This window comes from Gallinula chloropus (genome assembly GCF_964237585.1).
Source record: "Gallinula chloropus genome assembly, chromosome: 1".
Taxonomy (NCBI): Eukaryota; Metazoa; Chordata; class Aves; order Gruiformes; family Rallidae; genus Gallinula; species Gallinula chloropus.
Window position 1 is genome coordinate 189569865 of NC_140085.1, and position 16947 is coordinate 189586811.

The 16947-nt window shown below is 46.2% G+C and overlaps 1 protein-coding gene across 1 annotated transcript in view; it reads left to right on the top strand.

Annotated features, from left to right (window-relative positions):
- The first annotated feature begins 1172 nt into the window (after nt 1–1172).
- The window catches only part of FAM168A (family with sequence similarity 168 member A), a 179677-nt gene continuing 163902 nt past the window's right edge, over nt 1173–16947 (top strand). Inside the window, exon 1 of the mRNA XM_084280231.1 lies at nt 1173–1258. The gene's annotated coding sequence lies outside the window, so the exon portion shown is untranslated. The remainder of the gene's footprint in view (nt 1259–16947) is intronic.

The following is a 16947-nucleotide window of genomic DNA, read 5'->3' on the forward strand; positions in this document are numbered from 1 at the left end:
TTTTCCCTTTCTGAAAGCTGAGAAGATCCTAGTTCTGGTTTCATCTGCTCCTGTTTCTGTTTGTTTCGAGTTTCCCTACGCGGTTCTTCAGCAGAGCGTAGGCAAAGCGTAGTTGACGTAGAAAAAGTGTAGTTGACATAAACTTACCCTGTGAGTATCGTACCCGAAGTTGTTGAGCTGTATCCTAGAGCTGCAAAAGGGTTTCGTGTCCTGATCTGCGGATTCAACTGTTGACTTTCTGCTGTCTTTCTGCCTTTTACCTTCGGTGATGGAAAAAATATATCCTTGGTAAGTTTAGGGGAAGGCAAATCGAGGTATTTATTGGTAAGAGAAGGGCAGTAAATAAGCGTATCTATTTGTTTAATGACAGGAGTGGCACACCATTGACACCAGATCTGGGGCCCACAATACAAGAAAGATGTGGAACTGTTGGAAAGGGTTCAGAGGAGGACCACAAAGATGATCAGAGGGCTGGAGCACCTCCCCTACGAAGAGAGGCTGAGGGAGCTGGGCTTGTTCAGCCTGGAGAAGAGAAGGCTGCAGGGGGGACCTCATTGCAGCCTTCCAGTCCCTGAAGGGAGCTGAGAAACAGGAGGGGAATCAGCTTGTTAAAGGGGTAGATAATGGCAGGACAAGGGGGATGGAGTGAAGCTAAAGAAAGGAAGGAAGGTTTAAATTGGATATTAGGGGGAAGTTTTTTTTACAGAGAGAGCGGTGAGGGGCTGGAACAGGCTGCCCAGAGAGGTGGTGGACGCCCCGTCCCCGGGGGTGTTCAGGGCCAGGTTGGATGGGGCCCTGGGCAACCTTGTGTATCTCCAGGCCTGGAGGTTGGTGGCCCTGCCTGTGGCAGAGGGGTTGGAACTCTGTGATCCTTGGGGTCCCTTCCAACCCAAACCAGTCTGGGATTCTATGATCACGCCGTCTTTTTTGCAACCGCCAATCTTGTAGCCAGCTCCTGTATCCCTTCCCTCTCCTCCCATTATCCTGCATCCCCATTGCTCTTCCTTTTTTGACTGCATTTCTTACAAGTACCTGCTCTTCCTTTTGCTCCAGTGAGGCTAAAGAACACTTTTTACTAGAAAGAGATGTGTTTTCTTTCTGAAAAAGTTTGTCTGTGGAGACACTCACAGGTTTCTTTCTTTCTCTCCGTTGGTTGCTGTTGCAGAGTTGTGGAATGCTGTGAAGACTCACTGCCCTGCAGCCAAAGGCAGACTGCTCTCTGGATCATCTCCATCCAAAGGAAGCTCGTATCCAAGAGGTATCAATTCATGTTTTATGTCTGCTTTTGAATCTTGAGTAGCTCTTGAGTTGAGATACTCCTCTGAACATGTTTTTTCCCTACTCCATCCACAGACAGAAATGCTTTGGATCTCACAGAGGTTGCGAGTGTTGATTAAAAAAGTGTTGGTATGGGTTTATATTGTTTATATTAAATGAACTTTGGTACAGAATCACATTGCATGCTTAAAATAAGCAATTTCTGGGTCAAGAAAAAATGCATAAGCTGAAGCTCCAGTGATACTGTAAGTCTAGCTTATTTTATTGTGTTGATTTATAAGGTTAATAAACCTGAGGTAATCAGTGGGCTGCAGTGGAACACACAGGAGGTACACACTGCTCCTAGAAAGGATTGTGAGAGTTAGGGTGGTTCTTTTAGTGTTTATTCATCTTAATATCTTCTTAGTAAATAATTTAGTGTTGTTTTATATTAAAGAAGAAAGTAAAAAGTACTGCTGGTGTTGGTTAGGTTCATTGGGATGGCAGAAGCCTGATTCCTGAGGTAAATTTCTGTCGTTCACCTAAAGACAGGCAAATTATTTTCTATTCATTGATGTTGCAGCCTTTCATAAAAGAAAACTAGAAATGATTCTTAAAAAGACAAACTTTGCAGTGGGATGTACAGTGGGTAAGGTGCTGGAACAGGCTGCCCAGAGAGGTGGTGGGTGCCCTGTGCCTGGGGGTGTTCAAGGCCAGGTTGGATGGGGCCCTGGGCAACCTTGTGTAGCTCCAGGCCTGGAGGTTGGTGTCCCTGCCTGTGGCAGGGGGGTTGGAACTCTGTGATCCTTGGGGTCCCTTCCAACCCAGACCAGTCTATGATTCTATGATGTGGTCTGAGAATCAGCTCCAACTTATTCTGTCTTAACTATTTATTTTGTATGTGGTGCCTGGCATTACAAGACCTAAACAGTTCAAGCCCTCTAAGCATTTAGGTACAAAGAAAATCAAATCTGTTGTAATAGTGGGATAAGGTGATGTGTAACTAGCTATTAAATACAACCAAACCTCTTCATGAAATGCCTGTCCTGCACAGGGTTATGGGCTGGAAAGTATGCTGGGCAAATATCACTGTGCTCCTGCCCCAGGCTTGAATTTTCCCTGAGGTTTTCATGCTTGGTTGTTGCCACAGAGGTGACATTGGGATAGCTGAAGTGTCAGCCTTGCCCAATCCAGCTGTTCTTGTGCAGGAGGACGGAAGAAACAGGGTTGATTTCCCACCCTCCATCCCCCTTTCATATGTTTTACTGCTTAGTAACATGAACTTTAAATGTCAGCTGCCAGGATACTCTGTCCTGTGCCCACTCCAGTCAGATTTGCTGAAAACCAGATGCAGACAGACAACAACAGTGCTGTCGGATGTTCTCAGCTCTTGGATCCATCTTGAACATTTAGGCAGGCTGTGATCCTCATCTTCCTAATATTTTAGCACACAGAAGCACTCCAACTCTCCTTTGGGAGTAAGAGCTTAGATCCTGATTAGATGCTGGCTTTTTGGGTAGGGACAAAACCAGACTGTTGTTTCTTCCTTGTCCCACACTTGGCAACTCAATCCATCTTAGGTGGGATGGGACAGAAATGAGTTTTGGAAAAGCATTGTTTCCTCCTTAATTGTCCCAATCTTGAAGCAACAACAATGGGCCCATTTCCACTTCCCTCTTCCCCTTTTGAGCATCATGCTAGAAAAATGATAAAGGAAAAATATAAACCAGGACTTTAATGCTGCTCCTATGCCCTTTTACTGCCCAGCATTCCTGTATCTCCAAGTAGGAGAGTTAGCTGAGGCTCTGCTGCTTTTTTTGAGCCTGAGAAACAGGGGTTCAGGGCAGCAGAAGGGAGAAAGGAAAAAACAAGGGTACACGTTTGATGAGGGGGGGGAAGGTTGGAAGAAAGCAGAGGTGGGGGCTCAGTTTTTCAGACTGGAGAATTGGGATTGGAACCGATGGGAGGTCTGGAAGACAAGATGGGGTTTTTTGTTTGATTTTTTTTTTTTCAAATGAGAATATGTTGTTGGCTTTGCATGAGAAAGAGAGCTTCTGCTCCACAGGGCTTCTGTTCCAATTCAGCTCCAGATTAAGAAACCTGAGTTTAAGATTTGTGTGTGCTGAGTTTCTGAGCTGCCAGTGCAGTCCCTGGAGATCTTAAGAGTGGAATTGATGGAGACTTGGGGACATTTGGCTGACTAGCTGCTGGCTGTCCTTTTCAAGCTGATTGGAGTTGGTCTCCAGGCTGTGGGATCTCCACCAGCCACTTCAGACATTTACTTCTTGGGTGTCTTTACCTTGGATTGAACCTCTCCCTCTTAGGGTCATGATGGTGAACAGTGTTCAGAAATCAGAAGGCAGAAGACATGGAATTAAACTCTTGAATGTGTGTGTGCATGAGCTCTTAACTTAGTTTACTTAGGTTAGGTTATTTCCTGCTTGGGAAGTACCCCACTCCCCCAAATCCGAACTGGAATTCCATCAATTAAATAGTCTGTGTAAAAGCCATGTGTATCTAAAAATAGCTTTCTTATCTGTGTAATGGTTGGGCTGGATGTAAATATTTTTAAAAAGGCTTTTACCTTTAGGCTGGTTTCCATACAGTGTGTGTGAGTGGGATTTGGTGTGTGGCCAGCTGGGCTGTCCTGGACTTTATATGTTCACTCCATTCATCTCAATGTTTCTGTGCTCATGGAAAACCTTTGATTATTGTAGTCTCCTGACCATTTCTGCAAGGTTTTCTTAAATGTAACTCAACAGAGACTGTTTCAAGCCCCACAAGGTGTTGGATTTTGGTTGTGTTCCTTTTCTTCCCTCTTTCCCCATGCCAGCCACAAGTATCACAGAACCCCAGACTGGTGGGGTTGGCAAAGACCTCTGGAGAGCCCCCAGTCCCACCCCTGCCAGAGCAGGGTCCCCTCCCGCAGGCTGCACAGGACAGCGCCCAGGATCACGGGGTTGGGATGGCTCCAGAGGTGGAGGGAGACTCCCCAAGCTCTCTGGGCAGCCTGGCCCAGGGCTCCGCCACCCTCCCAGCAAAGGAGTTCCTCCTCAGGGTTAGGTGGAACTTTCTCTAGTCCAGTTTGTGCCCATCACCTCTGGTCCTGTAAAGGAGACAAGGATGTGTCTGGCCATGCCAGGCTTGATGCATCCCTGGATGCAGTTGGTCCTCCTGGCTGCCTGGGGACTCTTCTGGCTCATGGATAACTCGCTGTCAACCAAATGGCTTTGTGATTCTTTATGGCTGAATACTGCTCATACATCGTCATTGTTGGAGGAGTGAGACATTGTTAGGAAGATGACATTTCCCAGAACAAAGAAAAAACCAAACCTGTCAAAACCAGATTTAAAAATAAAGGAATAAGATTTATGGACATAAGCAGCAGAGAAGATCTCTAACACAAGACTTCATCAGATGCTCTGGACCAACTTTCTACTTTCCATCTGTGAGTTTATGTTCAAGTGTGCCGTAGGTACTGCTCTGAGGTGTGTGGGGAACAGACCAAAACACTTCTTGTCTGTCTAATTAGCTAGAAAGAGGCAGTTAGAGTCTCTTTTGTTTCTGCAAGTCTAGGATGTGAGTTGTATCTACATCTCTTCCTGAAAAAGAGGTATCTTGAAACCTTTGTGGCCTTGTCTTCTTTTTGGACTGAGGTTTAATGTGTTGGGTATCTTTTTGTAGCCTTTTGATAGCTGCTTCTCTTAGAGGCCAGGTCGAAGTCCAGCAGACTTGCAAAGCTTCTAAGAAACCCTAATGAGGACTCTTCAAATGATGTATCAAAATGAGTGCAGCAGCTGAAGGGCCTCATCAAGCGGGGGGGTGGTAGGAGATCGGCTTGAGGACCCATTTTCTGTTCCTGCTGAAGAAGTGCCACAGCACGCTCAGTCCTTGAAGACTCTCTGGTGGAGATGAGAATATAAGGAAAACATTCAGCATGTTCCCTACACCTTTCTGTAACACCTTCCCACAGTCTTTGCTCCACATTTGTGCTCTCAAAAGTCATGCTGGAAACCATGGCCTTTATTTCAGATGGGGGCTTCAGACAGTTCCTTGTAAGTTGGTTTCCTTCTCGGCCGGGGTTGGGGCGGGGCATTCATTCCACACCCTCCCCGTGCTGTGCTGTGGGTTCCCACCCACAGGTGACAGTCCTCCACGAACTCCTCCAACATGAGTCCTTTCCCCCAGGGCTTTTTCTCTTTCATCAGCTGCCCCGCTATGGATCACTGGTATGGGTGCAGCAGTAAATCACAATGTCTCTCCAGTCCTCCACGGGGTCACCAACCTCCCCCCAGCAAACCTGTTCCGGCGCAAATCTCTCTCTCACTCATCTCTGTGTCTCTGATTCTCTCCATGGCTGCAAGTGCTGGCAGAGGGTTGTTCCAACGTAGGGTCACAGCATCTTCTCTATGTCTCCACCTGCTCCATCCAGCGTGGAGCTCCCCCACGCACTGCAGGTGGGGTCTTGGCCTTTTCTGTGGGCTGCACAGGGAGCACCCGCTCTACTATGGGTTTCTCTACGGGCTGCAGGGCCATTTTCCGCTCCGGCACCTGGGCTGCCTCCTCCCCCGCCCTTTCCTGGCCTTGGTGTCTGCACAGCTTGTAACATCTTCTCGCTCCCTTCTCCAGTGGCAAAATGCAGCTGCTGCCAGGTTTTCTTTTCTCCTATATGTGATTCACAGAGGTGCTATGAATCCATCTCCAATTGGCTCAGCCTTGGTCAGAAGTGACTTTGCCCTTGAATTGTCCGATGTTTACATTTTGGGGCCACAGAGAATTCCAGCAGCTCCTCACAACAGCCATTTTCTACAGCCCCCAGTCTCTCCCAGCGCCCAGCTATGAAAACTGCGACAATTGATAAATGAATATTCTCCGTGTACGGCCTGCAGAGAATTCTGCTCATCAAGTACGGTGCAACTTGAGGTTCAACAAGGCCAAGTGCAGAGAGCTGCACATGGGGCGTAACAACCCCAAGCAGCGCTACAGGCTGGGGGAGACTGGCTGGAGAGCTGTCAGGCAGAGAAGGGCCTGGGGGTGTTGGGTGACTGACCATGAGCCAGCAGTGTGCCCGGCTGGCCAGGAAGGCCAATGGCATCCTGGCTTGTGTCAGACACAGTGTGGCCAGTAGGTCTGGGGAGGGGATTGTGCCCCTGGACTGGGCACTGGTGAGGCTGCACCTCGAGTGCTGGGTCCAGTTCTGGGCTCCTCACCATAAGAAGGACATGGAGGTCCTGGAGCGACTCCAGAGAAGGGCAGCCAGGCTGGGGAAGGGGCTGGAGGGCAAATCCTCTGAGGAGCGGCTGAGGGAGCTGGGGGTGTTGAGCCTGGAGAAGAGGAGGCTGAGGGGAGACCTTCTCAGCACCTCCACTGACCTGCCAGGAGGGTGCAGAGAGGTGGGCGATGGTCTCTTCAGCCAGGGGACAGGAGATGGGACAAAGGGAAATGGGCTCAAGCTGCACCAGGGCAGGGTCACCTCAGATGTGAGGGAAAAGTTCTTCCCTGCAAGAGTTGTGGGGCTGTGGAACAGGCTGCCCAGGGAGGGGGCTGGAAGTGTTTGAAAAAAGAGTAGATCAGGTACTGATGGATATGGTTTAGCATAGGACAGGAGCAGTTGGACTTGATCTTAAAGGTCTTTTCCAACCTTATAATTCTGTAATTCTGTGATTCTGTAAATATAGCTGATTCTAAGTAAGTGCATACAAATTTATGAGTTTGGTTAATGAGGTACACCTTTCAGAGGTTCTTTTGTTAACTCATAAAAGCTGTGCATTCTGATTTAGGGTGCCAAAAGGGGTAAACTAACATTAAAAGCATTAATTAGTTTTGGTTGACTGCACAAAGAATGGGGTTGGTACGAGCCAGCTTTTGATTTAGCCCTTCATGGGCCTTTGATTTTTGCCTAAACTTGTTGAAGGGTCTTTAACTCCAGTGTTTTCCTGCTAGATTGTATAATTAGAGTTTAGTATGAAATGCAGTGATTGGGCTTGAATTGATTTGAAAGTGATTGGAGCCCTGTACAATTATAAGCAATAAAGCTGTAAAGCAATTGGCCAGTACTTTACATATATTGTGACAGAGAAATGTCTTTTGAACATGTGGATGTGATAACTTGATAGTGTTGGATTTGCAGTAACGATATCCAGAGGATTTCTTTAAGCTGTGGGTGTGTTTGGTAAACCTCAGAAAGGATATAACAGAATCATTAAGGTTGGAAAAGACTTCCAAGATCATCTAGTCCAACCGTCCCCACTTCTATTACTCACTAACCCATTTCCCTAAGTACCTCATTCAACCTTTTCTTGGACACCCCAAGGGATGGTGACTCCACAATCTCCTTGGGCAACCTGTTCCAATCCCCAGCCACTCATTCAGAGAAGAAATTTCTCCTAATTTCTAACCTGAAGCTCCCGTGGCTCTTTTCAAGAGCCTTGGATTTACCCCTTGGATTTGCCCCATGTTGCTTCAGTAACATGTGAATGAAATGGAAGTTTTGCAATATGAAGTTGGTGGATCACCTGGATCAGCCTGGAGAATGGAAGGCTCTAGGAGGACCTTATAGTGACCTTCCAATCTCTGAAAGATGCCTGTAGGAAATCTGGGGAAGAACTCTTCCCGAGGGCATGGAATGATAGGACAAAAGTTGGTTTTAGGCTGGGTATCAGGAAGAAGCTCTTCCCTCTGAGGGTGAAGGATCCCTGGCCCAGATTGCTCAGAGAGGTGGTGGAAGCCCCATCCCTGGAGAAATTCCAGGTCAGGCTTGCTGGGGCTCTGAGCGACCTGCTCTAGTGAAGATGTCCCTGCTCACTGCAGGGGGTGGGATTAGATGGCCTTCAAAGGTCCTTTCCCACCTACCACATTTTATAGTCCTATGAAACTGCGTTGCAGTTAGCACTGATGTTTATTTTTATTATACCCCTATGTCTTCACCCGTTTCAAACAGGCTCTCAGGAAAACACCAGACCCCAAACCTTGCAGGACTTCCTGCATTTTGTACTTGAAATTCTTACTTTCTAACATTTATGAGCATATTCCAGTATATGGTAGTTTCTGTAGTACCCAATTCTAGTCATCTGTTCTCCACACAAAAGTTTGAAACTTAATTGAAATGCAAATTGTGGGCTGAGAGGTTTTTTTAATAGACCTTCAAGATTACGCTTGACTGCAATAAAAGAATACCATTGCTAGAATTTTGCTAATTGACTCTGATTTGTTTATGAAGGAAGATTTCTTTCTGTCTGTATAAAGTTTCCTTCTGTCTTAGATATTATCAAATTAACTTGGAAAAAAAATGTTGGACTGGGTTTGCATCCAAACCTGCAAACATTTGTGATTAATGATTAGGGGACTGGAGCATCTCTCCTCCGAGGAAAGGCTGAGTGATCTGGGGCTGTTCAGCCTGGAGAGAAGAAGCCTGAGAGGGGATCTGATCAATGGTTATCAATATCTGAAGGGTGGGACGCAGGGGGACATGGCCAGCCTCTTCTCAGTGTCTGTGGGGACAGGACAAGGGATGATGGCCTCAGATGGAGCACAGGAGTTTTGCACCAATCTGGGGAAGAGCTTCTTCCCAGTGAGGGTGAGGGAGCCCTGGGACAGGCTGCCCAGGGGGGTGTGGAGTCTCCTTCTCTGGAGATATTCCAGCCCCGTCTGGATGCCGACCTGTGTGACCTGTCCTAGGGAGCTGCTTTGGCAGGGGGGTTGGACCCGATGGGCTCTGGAGGTCCCTTCCAACCCCTGCGGTTCTGTGATTCCATGATAAAAGAGCCAGCAGTTTCCCAGTGCAGTACGTGGAATGCTGCCTTCATTTCCTTTCTGTGATAATATTTAGCTATTATGACACTCACTGTGAGCATGTCTGAGGTGAACAGTGACCCACTGTTGAATTTGTTTTTAAGAATGCAAATATCCATCTGATCCAGAAGGCATTGAGTTCTCTGATGAGGGAGAACAGTGGAATGCATCCGAAGCTTAACAAAACACCTTCTTTGGTTTCCTGAACATTTGTTAACGTGTGTAATGACATACTCATGGCTGCTGTAATTGTAATTTGGATTTTCAAGGATGTTAGTGTTGTGAAGTTGGTTGCCATTCTCTGGAGGCTAGTTCAGGGTTTGGCAGCTTTGAAAGCAGAGTTGTGTATCCTTTTTCCTACTCTCACCATTCCTTTTGGCTGTAGAAACCCAAGAGCAACTTGAGACCTTCTCCACAGGTAGATGTTAATGATGGTTTTACTAGAGGGTATCACTGGGTGCTGCTGGAGAGAGCCTTCTGGCACATCAGTGGCATACTGGAGCATGTCCAGAGAAGGGCAATGGAGCAGGTAAGGGGCTGGAACACAAGGCTGATGGGAGCAGCTGAGGGAACTTGGGGGCTTAATCTGAAGGAGTCTGAGGGGATTCGTGATTGCTCACTGTATCTCCCTGCAAGGAGGGGGTAGTGAGGTAAGGGTTGGCCTCTTCTCCCCAGTGACTAGTGATAGGACTAGTGATAGGACAAGAGGAAATGGTCTGAAGTTGTGCCAGGGGAGGTTTAGATTGGAGATTGGGAATTACTTCTTCACTGCAAGGGTTGCCAAGCATTGGACCAGTCTGCTGAGGGCAGTGGTGGAGTTCCCATCCCTGGGGGGGATTTAAAAGCTCTGTAGACATGGTGCTTATGGACATGGTTTAGTGGTGGCCTTGACAGTGTTGGGTTAATAGTTGGACTCAATGATCTGAAAGGTCTTTTCTAACCAAACCAATTCTGGGATTCTCTGATTCTGCTGGATTAGGACACAGTGAGAGCTGTTATCTTTGTCCGGATGCCCTCATGCCTGACTCCTAAACCTGTGGTGTACCCTTCAAAATACATCCATGAGCTACCTTTGGCACTGTGGTACTGCCTTTTTCCTACCCTATGGAAAATTCCCATCTCTTTTAAATCACTGAGTTTTGGTAAGTGGAAGTGGAAGAGGACTTGTGATTTTTGGCACTCTAGCAGAGTTGTAAGGTGACACTGGGTTGGGCTCTGGGATTTCTTTTATCATCTTGCTCAGAGTCCTTGAATAAATCCACCTTTGGCACATCTTTCCTTGCTGGGACGAGAAATGAAGATAGAGAACCATTGCAAAGACTTGTGGTCATCGTTCTGCCTGGTCCAATAAAGGGTTTGGGTTAGCAGGAAACCTGCGTTGTTTCTTAAAAGACAAAGAGGATTTGGATTTTGATCATTTTTTGACATGTTATTTAAAAATCAGGCAGTTGCAGAAATTATTAATACACTGAATAGTTATCCAAGTATCGTATTGTGAGTACCCGGAAGTACATCACGAGTTTCCAGGTCCTTCGTGGAGATAATACGACATGATAGACGATGCCTACAGGTCCCCAGAAGCTCTGCATCATTGTGTCCTCTGCAGGAGGATGATGGTTTGGCACCTCTCAGTGAGGCTGATGATGAGAGTGACTACTAAAGCTTTTCACTCGTGCTTGGGTGGGATTTTTGTGTTTACTCAGAGGTTGATGCAAAGATGTTGCAATTAAAATACGAAGTGTGGCTGGCTCAGGTAGATCATAGAACCCCAGACTGGGTTAAGCTGGAAAAGACCTTTGAAGGTCATGTAGTCCCACCCCCTGCAGTGAACAGGGACATCTTCACTAGAGCAGGTCACTCAGAGCCCCAGCAAACCTGACCTTGAATGTCTCCAGGGATGGGGCCTCCGCCACCTCTCTGGGCAATCTGATCTACCATCCTCATATTGAAGAACATGTTCCTAAGGTCTCCTCTAAACCTGATCTGTGTTAGTTTAAAACCATCACCCCCTCATCCTACAGTTCCATGCCTGTTCAAATAGTCCTTCCCAGCTTTCCTGTAGGTCCCTTCAGGGTGCGGAAGGGGCTCTGAAGTCTCCCAGGAGCCTTCTTGTCTCCAGGCTGACCCAGCGCTCCCAGCCTGGCTTCATAGGAGAGGTGCTCCAGCCCTTGGATCATCTTTGTGGCCTCCTCTAGACACGATCCAAGAGGTCCTAACACATATCTTTGTTAGTGATGGCAAGTGTGTGTACACTGCTTTGCCACCAAATCAACCCTTTTTCCTGAAGGAGTTTTGTGAACAGTTGTCCTGCTGCATATCATCCTCTTGCTCATCATCATCATCATCATCATTCCCTCTTGCTGGGACTTTTTCTTTCCTAATGTAAACAATTTTTAACGGTTCATCCTTTCTCTGCTATGAAATAATGGCAAAAGAAAAAAAATTGGTGACAGCTGAAGACCTATTTTTTGTGAGGCAGGCTGAATTTGATAATAAAGATGATTTCTCATTGCCTGCTCAGTTAAACATTCATGATAATTTGTCTTCTCTGCAATATTTGCTTTTCAAAAGCAGTTTAAAGCATGTGCTCCTGCTTCAGATATTAAGTTTGCTCATGGTTATTAATGATACATCTCAAGGCATGTGAGATGCATTGGGGATTGTCCAGGACAAATTTCCCCTTCACTGGGAAGCTTGTGATGTAGAGTAGTAGAGGTGAACTAGGAATTTGGGCTCATTAATTAGAATTTGTGGGAAAGGCAGTCTTTAAGAGGGATGGGAGAATGTGTTAAGGCAAAGAGGTCTGTGCAGGAGGGGCATGTAGAGGACATGGGCAGAAGAACAGCGTAGAAGTCCTAGGCAGGAAGGATGCTTTTATTTTCCTGAGCCTTGGAAACTTTGCTAACCTAATTTCTAATGAGGACTTAGACTTAAAGCAATAATTAGGATTTAACCATTTCTTTTAAAATCTGATGACTTAAGGAACTTCATCTCCCCTCCGAGGAAAGGCTGAGTGACCTGGAGCTGTTCAGCCTGGAGAGAAGAAGCCTGAGAGGGGATCTGATCAATGGTTATCAATATCTGAAGGGTGGGACACAGGGTGTGGAGTCTCCTTCTCTGGAGATATTCCAGCCCCGTCTGGACACCGAGCTGCTTTGGCAGGGGGGTTGGACCCGATGGGCTCTGGAGGTCCCTTCCAACCCCTACAGTTCTGTGACTCTGTGAATTTGGGTTTATGCCTTATGCTCTGTTCGCATTTCCATTATGCAAACTGTGGAAGCCTGATAAGGGAAGGAGACATCTTGGACATGTTGAAATTCTTCTTAGTCTCATGAAAATACTGAAAGTTAAAGGTCAAAGACTTTTTGTGAGTAAAGCAGCAATGCGAATTCATGTGAAGGTGTAAGAAAATCTTCAGTGATCTGATAAATGTCCAATCATGGGAGAAGCTTCTTTTTGAGTTTCCACTTGACCAAAGTCAATGAACATGAGAAACAACTCCCTGGGAAAACAATCCTCAAGTTGCTCCTTCTTTTCTTTTTTCTTTGGAATTTTTTTTGGTATGTCATTGAATCAATGCATCAATCTTGAGATTCTTTTATGTACAGAAAAGTTAAAAGATTAGTTTGAGCACTGAGGTGGGATTATAAGAGAGTTAGGAGGGGAGTAGTTCACGTAATTTCAAAAGTGTTATATCTATATAAAATGTATTACCCAAGAAAATTTAAATTATGTGTGATATACGTGCAATACAAGGAAGATGTGGAACTGTTGGAGAGGGGTCAGAGGAGGCCACGAAGATGATCAGAGGGCTGGAGCTCCACCCCTATGGAGAGAGGCTGAGGGAGCTGGGCTGGTTCAGCCTGGAGAAGAGAAGGCTGTGGGGAGACCTCATTGCAGCCTTCCAGCCCCTGAAGGGAGCAGAGAAACAGGAGGGGAATCAGCTTGTTAAAGGGCAGAGAGTGGCAGGACAAGGGGGATGGAGTGAAGCTGGAGGAGGGAAGGGTTAGATGAGATATTGGGGGGAAGCTCTTTCCAGAGAGAGTGGTGAGGGGCTGGAACAGGCTGCCCAGAGATGGGGTGGGTGCCCCATCCCTGGAGGTGTTCAAGGCCAGGTTGGATGTGGCCCTGGGCAACCCTGTGTAGCTCCAAGCCTGGAGGTTGGTGGCCCTGCCTGTGGCAGGGGGGTTGGAGCTCTGTGATCCTTGGGGTCCCTTCAAACCCATACCAGTCTATGATTCTATATATGCATATATAAATATAATGAATATATAAATATATAAAAATAAATGTAAGTAAAAGGTAACATGTATATATGTTATCAGATATTCATTTGCTCTTTCCTTTCCTTCAAAACCCCAAACTGAGACCTGCCTCTTGGCAGTTGATCCAGTTGTCTTCAGGAAAGGGTAGTGGAAACAGAATTTCCAGAACTGTGTTTAATGAGTTTAATTAGACTGGTAAAGGGATTAGGGAGGACTAGAGGCAGGGTTAGGGAGCTGTTGTAACATGTCTTAGACAACCAAGAGAGAGGTGAACTCTCTCTTCCTTTTTTTCATTTGTGGTTGGGGTTTCTTTACTTGTTTATAATAATTGGTAGTGTGTTTATACCCAAAAAGATATGCTCTCTGTGTGTTTGATTGGGTAAATATAGAAAATGAGACATCTGAGAATCCAGCTGCAGACCTTGAGAGGTGATGGTGGTTGTGGAGGACTTGGGAGTATTGAACTCTACATGTCTTCTGCATATTCCAGGAAATGGAAACGGCCTTTAAACTGCATTTTTAGCCAAACTTGGTTCCTAACAGCAGCACAGATCTAAAATGACTGATATCTTTAGTGGCATGGAGATATTTAATAGCAGGTTCTCCCCTCGATTTGTCTGTCAGTTTGTTTAGGCTCCCAAGTTTGTTTCTCCTGATGCAGTTGATAACATCATTAGTGCTTGAAGGAGGGGAAAGAATGCAGCTCCTTGATCCCATGCAGTGGCTGTTGATACTCCTGCCTGGAGAAGAAGCAAAAGGCTTCGGGCCTGAGCTCAGGTTCTGACAGGTTAAAACAGGCTGGAGAGCTGGGCAGTAAGAAACCAAATGAGGTTCAACAAAAGCAAGTGTAGAGTCCTGCACCTGGGAAGGAGTAACCACTTGAATCAGTACAGGCTGGGGGATGACCTGCTGAAGAGGAGCTCTGTGGAGAAGGACCTGGGGGTCCTGGTGGGTGACAGGTTGGCCCTGAGCCAGCAGTGTGCCCTGGTGGCTAAGAGGGACAATGGGATCCTGGGGTGCATCAAGAGGAGTATAGCCAGCAGGTCCTTTGAGTAGGGAGATCCTCCCCCTCTGCTCTGCCCTGGTCAGGCCTCACCTGGAGTATTGCATCCAGTTCTGGGCTCCCTGGTATAAAAAAGACAGGGATCTCCTGGAGAGAGTCCAGAGGAGTGACATGGAGATGATGAAAAGCCTGGAGCATCTCCCCTCCAAGGAAAGGCTGAGTGAGCTGGGGCTGTTCAGCCTGGAGAAAAGAAGCCTGAGAGGGGATCTGACCAATGGTTATCAATAACTGAAGGGTGGGACACAGGGGGACATGGCCAGCCTCTTGTCAGTGTCTGTGGGGACAGGACAAGGGGCGATGGCCTCAAGTTGGAGCACAAGGAGTTCTACACCAATCTGGGGAAGAGCTTCTTCCCGGTGAGGGTGAGGGAGCCCTGGGATAGGCTGCCCAGGGGGGTGTGGAGTCTCCAACTCTGGAGATATTCAAGACCCATCTGGATGCCAATCTGTGCAATATGAGCTAGGGACCCTGCTTTGGCAGGGGGGTTGGACCCAATGATCTCTGGAGGTCCCTTCCAACCCCTGTGATTCTGTGATTCTCTGATTTCCATTCACTTGAAAGAGCTGTATGGCCTTCTCTCTTCCCCATGCACTCCTGAGTCCTTGGGGCAGTGAGTTGTTGGTGTCCATCTTGTTCAGCAGATGGATTTTTGGGTGAAAATGAAATCCTTTGAGCTTCTTTTTTCTTTTTTGCTTGGACTCAGCACATCCTTAGTAATAAATCCAGCATGTAGGGACACATAGGGCATCATATCCACAGGGTACAACTAGGAAAGTGTAAGCCCATCATCTCTCACAGTCACAGCCTGAGGATGGTTATTCACAGCTACCAGAAACCCTTTGGTCTTTGACTTGCCATCATTTGTTTTCCTTCCTCACTTGAAGCAAGGCGTTTTTTTCAGTATGAGAAGCATTAAATTGACTTCACTACTTTGTTTGCTGGAGTAGCACTTTGAAGTGAATCTTTGAAGTTTCTTATATGATCTGGGATTCGATTAGACCACTTTTACCCAGCAGTCTCATAGCAGGGATTTTATTTGGAGATTCTCACTAGCTATTTCATCTCCAACAAGTATAAGCAGCCCTACCTTCAATTTTAAGGCTATTACCTGCTCAGATAGTGCAGTAATTGAGGGAGTGGAATCATACCGATGCCTAATAAAAACAAGTTCAAGCTGCAGTGGAATCAATTTGAACAGAGGAGGGGAAACCCTCTTTCTTGAAAACTTTATATATGAAGTCCACTCCTTATGGAGATCTGTGCTTAGATTGCTGTTTTCAGCTTGAGATGTTGAATGACCTAATGCCAGGTATACAAAATACATTGCTGGCTGGGTTTTTTTTTTTTTTTTTTTTTTTTTTTTTTTTTCTTAAAGAAAGAAATAAATATTTAATGTGAAGGGAGGAAAGGAAGGAGAAGGCACCTTTTAGTTCAGCCAGTTTTGATCCTAACTCACATGGCTATCAACATTCACTTTTAATACTTGACTTGTGCTTGAGCATGCAGATGTTGTGGGGTCATCCATGGCATCAGCAGAATCTCACTGGTCAGCTTTTCAAAGTATATCTCTAGTGTTATGTCTCAGACTGAAAAGGTAATCCCCTCTGGAGTCTTGAACTACTCTCAAAATTACTTTCTCCTACTCTTTGGAGCCTTTGGGTTCTATTCCAATAGGGTTTTTTTCCTCTTCATCAAGACAGCTTGCTTAATTGCTGTGACTGCTGGGCAGAAATCTTACTCTCCTGTCTCACGGACCTCCTTTTCTTCAGTTCCTTCATAATAAAGTAGTTTCTGGAACAGGGCCAAGGCTTTAGCCCAAAGTGTCTTCAAGCTTTCATATGAAACGAGGAGCCACCCAGCCAGACTTCTGTCCTAATCCCTCTTCCCAAAGACAGACGTCGGCGCTGTCTAGACATCGGTGTTCGAAAGATTTTATACGCTTTTTCCCATGTGTTCATTCAAGGCTGAGAGTTCCCTCTTTCTCCTTTTCAATCCCACCTAACAGTCCCCAAAGTCTCTGAATTGGGTGAAATTTGGTGGGACAGAAGCATAAAATTTGGGAGTATGTGGTCTGTAGCCTTTTAGGAGCAGAGTCAATTACTGTACTATCTGAGCAGGTAATAGCCTTAAAATTGAAGGAAGGGCTGCTTATACTTGTTGGAGATGAAATAGCTAGTGAGAATCTCCCAAATAAAATCCCTGCTATGAGACTGCTGAGTTGTTTGGGCCTGAAACAGGCTGCCCAGGGAGGCGGTTGAATCACCTTCCCTGGATGTGTTTTAAAAAAGGGTAGATGAGGTACTTAGGGACCTGGTTTAGCTTAGGATGGGAATGGTTGGTTGTGATGATCTTTAAAGGTCTTTTCCAACCTTGTGATTCTGTGATTAAATGAGAGAAGATGTGGTCAGTTCTGGATGGTGGCCCTTGTGGTGAGATGAAGTGTTTGTCATTTAAAATATATATATTTTTTTCTTCTTCATAGCAAGTGGTGCATTTGGTCACAAGATATTACACAATGGCTCCCAGATGCGACCCTCTTATACTGCTTTTGTGGCGTAGTGCCACACCTTT